The 9,056-nt window shown below is 38.4% G+C and overlaps 1 non-coding gene and 1 pseudogene across 1 annotated transcript; both read left to right on the top strand.

Annotated features, from left to right (window-relative positions):
* The first annotated feature begins 734 nt into the window (after window positions 1-734).
* On the top strand, window positions 735-834 carry LOC138827106 (U6 spliceosomal RNA; annotated as a pseudogene).
* A 4,316-nt stretch (window positions 835-5,150) lies between these two features.
* LOC138827120 (U6 spliceosomal RNA) lies at window positions 5,151-5,254 on the top strand. Its single transcript, XR_011371972.1, has one exon. It is a non-coding gene; the product is annotated as a U6 spliceosomal RNA (small nuclear RNA).
* The last annotated feature ends 3,802 nt before the right edge of the window (window positions 5,255-9,056 follow it).

Genomic DNA, 9,056 nt, shown 5'->3' with positions numbered 1-9,056 from the left:
GCAATGTGACGTTCAATGACTTTGGCATGAGCATAAGGATTTCCCAGGGGTAGTTGCTGAAGGACATATTTGGTATCTTAATTTTGTCCCTATAAAATAGTGCTTCCATGAAAATTACAATGGCTGCAATGTAGATAGCTGTTGCTTGGGAGGCCTCATTTGTATTCTACAGGGATGGCAAATATCCCATTTGAAAGTATGAATTTTAACCAGATACAGGTAATTGTCTTGGAGGCCACGTACATTTCTCCATTCATCTGTCTCAAAAAGAACCAAATATCATCTTGAAATGGTAAACTGCAGAGCCAAAGCAGAGGCATAGTATAGAACAAACAATGGAGATCATCTCAACCAAACTGAGGGATATTTCCTATGTCTTGATGAGCCACTATGTAATGAGCTAAACCCTATTATTCTTGCACTCTTGTGGGACATGAGGTACAGCCTGCCTGATACACACAAATCAATATTGGACAGGACATTCGATGAAATTATGGTCATCTATGTTTTGATTTTTAAAAGTCTTAAAATAGAATGACAGCCGTGAAATTAAATCAGTGCCTTCAATTGTTTCAGTGTGCCCAACTCCTGCAGACAAATAGTATGTATATACGTATATATCTCACAAATATATTACATATTAAATATATGTCCAAAACTAATTTTATACAAAATTAGGGGACAGTGTTATTAGATTTATCCTTGAAAAAAAGATTAACAAAAAATTAAAGATTGCTCACTTTGGCAGCATATATAAAAAATGGAACGATACAGAGATTAGCATGGCCCTTGTGCAATGATGACTCGCATATTTGTGTAGCATTCCTGATTTTAAAAAAATAAATAAATAAAGACAGATAGAGATCCCAGTTTGAAGTGTGAAAGTAAGTGGAAGGCCCAGTCCATAATCATACATTGAATTAATTTTTGTATGTCTTTTATTATAAAAAATACTGTTCAGAGGGGTTACAAGTAAATGAGTAAGGTAATTTCCTATCAAGTATATTTCCTATCAAGCATTGTTACCTCCTCCTTTGTTTTTCCCCTACCATTCCTTCTCTCCCACCTCCACGAGTATTCTCCCCACCTCCGAAGTTCTAATGTTTGTTTTTAACGTAGGGCCTTGTACATTGCATTTTTACAATGGGTCAACCTGTATCCCTATTTAAGCATTTTGTGTTTTCCCTAACCCTCTCCAAATTAGAAAAATGTATATACAAGATGCAGGGTACCAGAATCAAATGCAGTGAAAACAGGAGTTATACCATGGGGGAGGTACATACAAAGCAACAAAGAAATCAATTTATAAATATGTTGGAAACAATCACAAGAAAGAAAAAAAATTATCTTGGGGTTCATTTCGCCTAACATCAACTTGTCTAAAAATTTCTGTTTTTCTCAGACATATACTAGTTATTGCAAATAAGAGAAACCATGGGATCTATGTTTCTTTGGGTATGGCTTATTTCACTTAATATAATTTGTTCCAAGTCTTTCCATTTCCTAACAAATGGGACAAAGAAATTCTATGGAGGCATAGAATTGTGTATATATACCACATTTTCTTGATCCATTCATCAACTGAAGGGTATCTGGGTTGGTTCCATATCTTAGTTATGGTAAATAATGCTGCAATAAACATAGTCGTGCTGGTAGCATTAGTATGATCTTGTTTGTGAACATTTGGGTAAATGCCCAAAAGTGCTAGTTCTGGGTCATAGGGGAGCTCTATGTGGAGTCTTCTGAGGAACCTCCATATACTTTCCAAAGTGGTTGAACACGTTTACACTCCCACAACAATACAGTAAGGTTTCCTTCTATCCACATCCCCTCCAGCATCTGTTGCTATTAGAGTTCTTGATTATAGCCATTCTAACTGTGGTGAGATGGTATTTCTGTTCTTTTTATTTGCATTTCTTTTATGGCTAGGGAGGTTGAGCATTTCTTCATGTGTCTATTGGCCATCCTTCTTTTCTCTTTAGAAAAGTTTCTTTTTGAGTCTTTAGCCCACTTTTTTATGGAGAAGTGGTTTCTTTGAGGATTTGTTGTTGGGAGATTTAATTTTTTGAGTTACAGGTATATTTTAGATATGAGACCCTTGTCTGTTTAATGGCTAGTGAAGATCTTTTCCCAATCCATAGGCTTTCTATTGATCTTGTTAACTATGTCCTTTGCCATGTAGAAGCTCTGCAATTTCATGCAATCCCATTTGTCCAACCTTTCTTTGATTTGTTGTGTTTCTGGGTCTCCATTAAAAAAAAATTCGGCCTGTGCCAAGGAGACCTAGGGTTTCTCCTATTCCATCCTATTCCATCAGAGTGTCTGCTTTGACTCAGAGGGCTTTGATTCATTTGGAATTGATTCTGGTGCAGATTGATATATAAGGATCTAGCTTAAGTTTTCTACAAGTGATTAACCAATTTTGCCAGCACAATTTACTTAAGAGGCTTTCTTCCATTCTATTTTTTTAGCTCCCTTATCGAAGATTAGGTAGCTATATGTCTGTACTTTCATTTCTGCCTTTTCAACTCTATTCCATTGTTCCTGATGTCCGTTCTTGTGCCAGTACCAAGATGTTTTAATTACGATGGCTTTGTAGTAGAGTTTGAAATTTGGTATTGATATTCCTTCATCACTGTTCTTTATGTTAAGGATATTTTTTTTCTATTCTGGGTTTTTTATTGTTCTATATGAATTTTTGGATAGCCTCTTTTAATTCGTTGAAGAAAGGGGTTGGAATATTGATAGGTATTGAATTAAATTGGTAGAAACCCTTGGAAAGTATTGCCATTTTCACGATGTTGATCTTTCCAATCCAGGAACATGGGAGCTTTTACCACTTTGTAAGTTCTGTTTTGATTTCCCTTTTCAGGTTTTTAAAGTTTTCATTATAGAGGTCCTTCCCTTCTTTGGTTAAATTAATTCCTAGGTATGTTTTTGGGGGTGCTGTTATGAATGGAGTTGCTTTCCTGATTTCAACCACGCTTTTCTCATTATTGGCATACAGAAAAGCCATTGATTTTTGACGGTTATTTTTATACCCTGCTCCTTTGCCAAATTTTAAATCAGCTTGAGTAATTTTGGTGATTTGCTTTTCTTTTATGGCTAGAAATGTTGAGCATTTCTTTATGTGTCTGTTGGCCATCTTCTTTCCTCTTCAGAGAAATTTCTCTTTAATTCTTTAGCCCACTTATTTATTGTGCGGTTGTTTCTTTGAGGATTTGTTTTTGGAGGATATATTTTTGTGAGTTCCAAGCACATTTTAGATATGAGATCCTTGTCTGTTGTATGGCTAATCTTCTCCTAATCGGTGGGCTTTCTATGGATTTTGCTAGTTATGTCCTTTGCCATGCACAAGCTCTGCAGTTTCATGAAATCCCATTTGTGCAACCTTTCTTTGATTTGTTGTGTTTCTGGGTCTCTATTAAGGAAATTTTGACCTGTGCCAAGGAGACCTAGTGTTTTTCCTATTCTTTCCAGTACTGTTTTCAGGGTGTCTGCTTTGACTCTGAGGTTGACAATTACTTTTGTAAACCGGAACTTGTTTGTTTTTTCCATCTTTTGTGTTCATAGGAGTGTCTGTGTTATGTGTAAACAAGCTGTTCTACAAGGTATCTTTCAGGGTGATAGAGTAGTTATTACATGGCTATATGTATTTTATAATGACATAGAGCTTTCTCGTGACTTACCTACATAAATCTTTTAATGTTATTTAAGGGCCAAGAAGAATGCCAAACTTACATTTTTGTGCCTATCTCCATCCTATTTCTCCCTATTGTCTAGTGGTTTATATAACACTCAGCATAACTGAAACTGGCACATGGAACAGACATGGACTTGATGGATCTTGACTGTGAGATGGCCCCAAGTACAGTAAATATCAGAATCAATGAGATCGAAGCAGTCCAAGGTGCCTAGTTGTATTAACATCCTTGGCTTCCAATGGTCTCACCTGCCTCTGTCAGAAAGCTGTTAATGGTCTGTCACCATCAAAGCTCATACTGAAGTTTAACTATTCAATGTAGCAGTGTCAGGAAGTAGAACCTTTAAAAGATGTTTCAGTCATAAATGGATAAATATTATCTCATCAACTCTCAAGGGACTAACGTTATCACTGTTATCAGTTGTTAAAAGCAACCTATGCCCCTTACTCCCTGTCATTCTAGCACATACCATGATGCTGAGATCCTCTGTGATATGATGCACCTACAGGGCCTTGTCCCATGTGCTACCATGCTATATAGACTATCCAGCTACTACTATTAGGCTTGAAATAGACCTTATATTCCTCATGAAGTATACAGCTTAATTGATTTTAAACAATGACAAAATGGACTGAGATTTTATTCTTTTTGTCTTTTTCATGGAAGTGAGGATTAAACTGAGGGCCTTAAACTTACTAGGCACATAAATTGCCACTTGTGCCTACATGCACCCAACTCTTTTTCTTTCTTTTTCAGTTTGCTTTTAATATAGGATTTTGTGCTAACTTCACCCAAGTCATCCTCAGTACCCCATGCTCCTATACCCCTACCTCTTGATATCTGGGATTACATGACTGTGACACCACAGTTTGCCCATTAGACCATACTACTCTTTAGGGGAAAGAGATACAGATTCCTGAGACGTTTATGTGGGTTTTTGTGTCTGCTTGTATGCTTGTGTGTGTGTGTGTGTGTATCTACGTGAACTGTTCTTGATGATTTACTTAGTACTGAGGGTGAATTTTCCTTAAGAATCTGTATTCTTAATTCATTCCACTGAAAAATAAATACTTTTCTGTGTACTAATGGCTCATAACTATAATTCTAGCTCTTCAGAATGCTGAGATTTTGGGATAACGTTATTAATATTATCCCAGGTGTTATCCCAATGTTATGCCAGGTGAGCCAGGAAAAGTCCATGACACTCTTATCTCCATTTCCTCACCAGAAAAGTCAGAAATGGGGCTGTGGTTTAAGTAATAGAGTAATATTCTTGAGGAAAAAAATAGGAATAGCACCTAGGCTCTTATCAATGCTCAGGACCCATACATAATATCCAGATAGCACTTGTGCTATTACAATGAGCTCTTGTGCTATTGCAAGTCACAATTATGTCTGATGGATTGTCTCTACAGGCCAGTTGCAGTAAAAAAATTTTTTTTTGTAGTGCTCGCTTTGGCAGCACATATACTAAATTTGGATCGATACAGAGATTAGCATGGTCCCTGCACAAGGATGACATGCAAATATGTGAAGTGTTCCATATTTTTTTTTAAATCTTGTATTACTTCATGAGATATGTTCTTTCTGGACCATCTTTATGCCTAATTTTTCTCTCTGGAATGATATTGAAATAGAGAAAATATTCAGTGAGGAATTTGGTTTCTGGATCCCTCCTTCATTCATTATTGACATGTTCTCTCTTTTTATTTTTTGGCAGTCCTGGAGCATGAACTCAGGGCCTGCACACTGTCACTGAGCTTCTTTTTTGCACAAGTCTTGCACCCTTTGACCTGAGCCACAGGGCAACTTCTGGCTTTTTCTGTTTATGTGGTACTGAGTAATTGAACCCAGGGCTACATGAATGCTAGGCAAGCACTGTACCACTAAACCACATTCAAAGCCCCATGTTCTCTTTTTAACATATGTCTAACATGTTTAGCTCTGTCCCATCTCTGAAGCCACAGCCACTGCTATTGAATGTATCCTCAATTTAACTCCTAATTGTGTTTCATTTCCTATAACTGCCGAAATATTTTCCACTCCACCCAAGGAACTATCTTTCATTTTCTTAAATTTCACACTTCATTGGTTAATGTCAAACAATAACTCAACATTACCAGTGTCTGAAATTGAGGACACTTAGAATAATAAATAGCTTTTTTCAATGTTTTTCTTTTTTTTTCAACTCTGGGGATTCAAATCTGGTCTCTGTGCAATCCTTTGCCGCGGACCGGATTCTGTCGGGATGACAGAGGACACCTAGGGGAGGAACTGGAATATGTGGGGAGATGGCAAACAGACAACTCACACACAAGAGGAGTGGATGCTGAGTGCGATTTAATGCAGAGGATAACAGACTTTTATAGCAAAAATCTCCATAAGAAAGGGCAAAAGGTTACATAATCTTGCTGCAGGGCTTCATTCTTGGGTGGTCACCAGCTGGTTGCCTGATAGGCACTTGTTTCCGTCTTATCTCTAAGAAATATAATGGGATTTTATGTTTGTCACCAACTAACCATTACCTTATTTCTATAGAGGCCTTAACTGTCCCATCAGATCTTTTCTGTTCCTTCTTTAATAGTAAACACCAACGAGACTTAGATTTAGCAAGTATCTTAGTAAATGAAAGAGAGTAATAAGAAGTTCTTTCTCCTAAGTAGTTACCTCAGCAATTGCCATACATTCTTTCTGTTCTAGCCATGCCTACAGCTTTTTGCAAATCTCTTACAAACAATTCCTTCTGCTGAAGTGACATTGTGAAACCCCCAATACTTTTATATTTGCTTATGAGTTGTCTACTAGCCTCCATAAGAGGGGTTTCAGGGTAGCACTTAACTCTGGTGAGTTAGTCATATTTTTAAGACACTCATCAGATATTGGAGTCGTCAACACTCTTAAGAAAGAGCTTTGAATAAGGGAACGTTGACAATGAGTAAGTACAATGAACAGCAGAAACAGTAAAAGATTAATAGGCACTCTTCTACAGTGAGGAAAAGAAAGGCAGAAACACATCTTTCCCAGGGGCTTGCCAGCCTTTTTCCAGGAGTAGGCCTCTTAGAAGCCCTATTCTCCGAGGTAGACTTCGGTGATGTCCCAAAACTTGGAGATAGGTTTCTGTAAAGCCCCATTCTCTGAGGTAGACTTCGGTAAAGTCCCAAAACTCAGAGATAGGTTTCTGAAGCCCCTATCTTAGGTCTGATAGATGGTTTCCCATGCTAAGCAGACTCCACTGGAGTCGGCGTGGCAATCCTTCAGCTCTTCAGCTCAAAGTGAGTGCTCTACCAGTTGAGCTACAGTACCACTTCCATCTTTCTGAGCGGTTAATTGGAGATAAACCTTTCATTCCCAGGCTGCCTTTGAACTGGGAGCCTCAGATCTCATCCTCCAGATTGCTAGGATTACAGGAATGAGCCACCAGTGCCCAGATAATAAATAGCTTTTTTTGGGGGGGAGGGGGTCCGGTCATGGGCCTGAACTCTGGGTCTGGGCGCTGTCCCTCATCTCTTCAGCTCAAGGCTAGCACTGTACCACTTGAGCCACAATGCCACTTCCGGATTTTTTTCTGCTTATGTGGTGCTGAGGAATCGAACCCAGGGCCTCATGGATGCAAGGCCAGCGCTCTACCACTGAGCCACCTTCCCAGCCCCAATAAATAGCTTTTTATGTGTATCAGGTGATACACAACAACTCAGACCCTTAGGAAGTCTTTTATCTTCCAGTCTGGCAGGATCTAACCCCACTATATGCTCCGGTAGATAACAAAATTAAACAGATTCTACAAATGTAATTAGTTCCCACAAGAGTTGGAATGAGTTATTTCCAAGGTGTGAGTGCAAATTAAGGCCTTTCTAGAAGTCAGTGATGCAAACAGAATGAAGCAAACAGTAAGGAGAATATGTTTGTCAAGAAAGTATGGGGGTGCCTAGGAGCTGACAACAGTGGCTGTATGATAGGAGACCAGAAAGCAGAAACCACAGTCTCACCACCACAGAACTTAAACCCTACTAGGCATCCCGTAAGCTTGTAAGAGATCCCCACATTCTGTGAGAGACTATAGGGTAGTTGCCCCTGCTAGAAACTGAGCAGCTACTATAGACAAACCACACCCAAGTTACCAGCCCAATCTTATATCCTACAATAGTTTGTATTCAGTGGCCAAACAAATAAATTTGTGATAATTTGCCACATAACATGACAAAATAAATGCATATCTCAGATTGCTGGTACCTTACACCTGTAATCCCAGTTACATAGGAGGCTGAAATCTGAGGATCCAGATTCAAAGGGATCCCAAGCAGCAATGTCTGTGATATTCATTTTGCCAATAAATAGCTAAAACCTGGAAATGGCGATATGGCTTAAGTTGCTGTTCACTATTGAGCCATGGTTCTCCTTTTAGCTCTCTTTCAATTATTTTCATAAGTTTTAATTTTCTTTACAACGAATGACATATTTTTTTTTAGATAGTTCTTAGTGTGCTTTTATTGGATTGCTTTGGTATGAACAACTCGGGATTGAACTCATACCTCATTTATGGGAAGAAAGAAATCTACCACCTAAGTCACAATTCAGTTATGGCAGTTTTTTGTTTGTTTGTTTGTTTTTCTTGGTCGTGGGGATTGACTTCTGGGCCTGGGTGCTATCCCTAAGCTCTTCAGCTCAAGGCTAATGCTCTACCACTTTAGCTACAGTGCCACATCCAGTTTTCTGTGTGGTTCCTTGGAGATAAGAGTCTCATGGACTTTTCCTTCCTGGGCTAGCTTTGAATTGTGATCCTCAGATCTCAGCCTCCTGATTAGTTAGGATTTTATGTGTGAGCCACCACCACCCGGCTATGGTAGTTTTTGTTTTTGTTTTTGTTTTTTTAGGAATTTGAATTTCTTATTTTTGTCCTAATTTAATTTAATATTTTATTTTTTTAATCCCAGGGAATTGAGTATAGGACCCTTTATATGTATGTATGTGCATGCTTCTGTGTACATATGTGCCAATACTGAGGCTTGAATTGCCATAACTTTTTCCAAGCAAGGCTGACACTATACCACTTGAATCACACCTTCAGTATTTTTATTGCTGCTTAGTTGAAGGTAAGAATCTCTGATTTGCTACTTTGAAGGCTTAGTTTTTGGATGACAGTTAAGAGCGAAACTGTGAGGTTTCCTTACCACTTCCGTCTAATATCTACTTAGGAAAAGCTGGAAGTGTCACTGTGGCTCAAGAGGTAGAGCACTAGCCTTAATCAAAAGTAACTCATATACAGTGCCTAGGCCTGACTTAAACCCTGGGTCCTGCAGGTTAAACAAATAAACTCTGAATTGTCTGACAAGTCTAGTTTTAAAACATGATCTT

Source organism: Dipodomys merriami, unplaced genomic scaffold (assembly GCF_024711535.1).
Source record: "Dipodomys merriami isolate MVZ:Mamm:240054 unplaced genomic scaffold, mDipMer1.0.p SCAF_150, whole genome shotgun sequence".
Taxonomy (NCBI): Eukaryota; Metazoa; Chordata; class Mammalia; order Rodentia; family Heteromyidae; genus Dipodomys; species Dipodomys merriami.
This window is presented reverse-complemented; position numbering and strand designations above follow the sequence as displayed.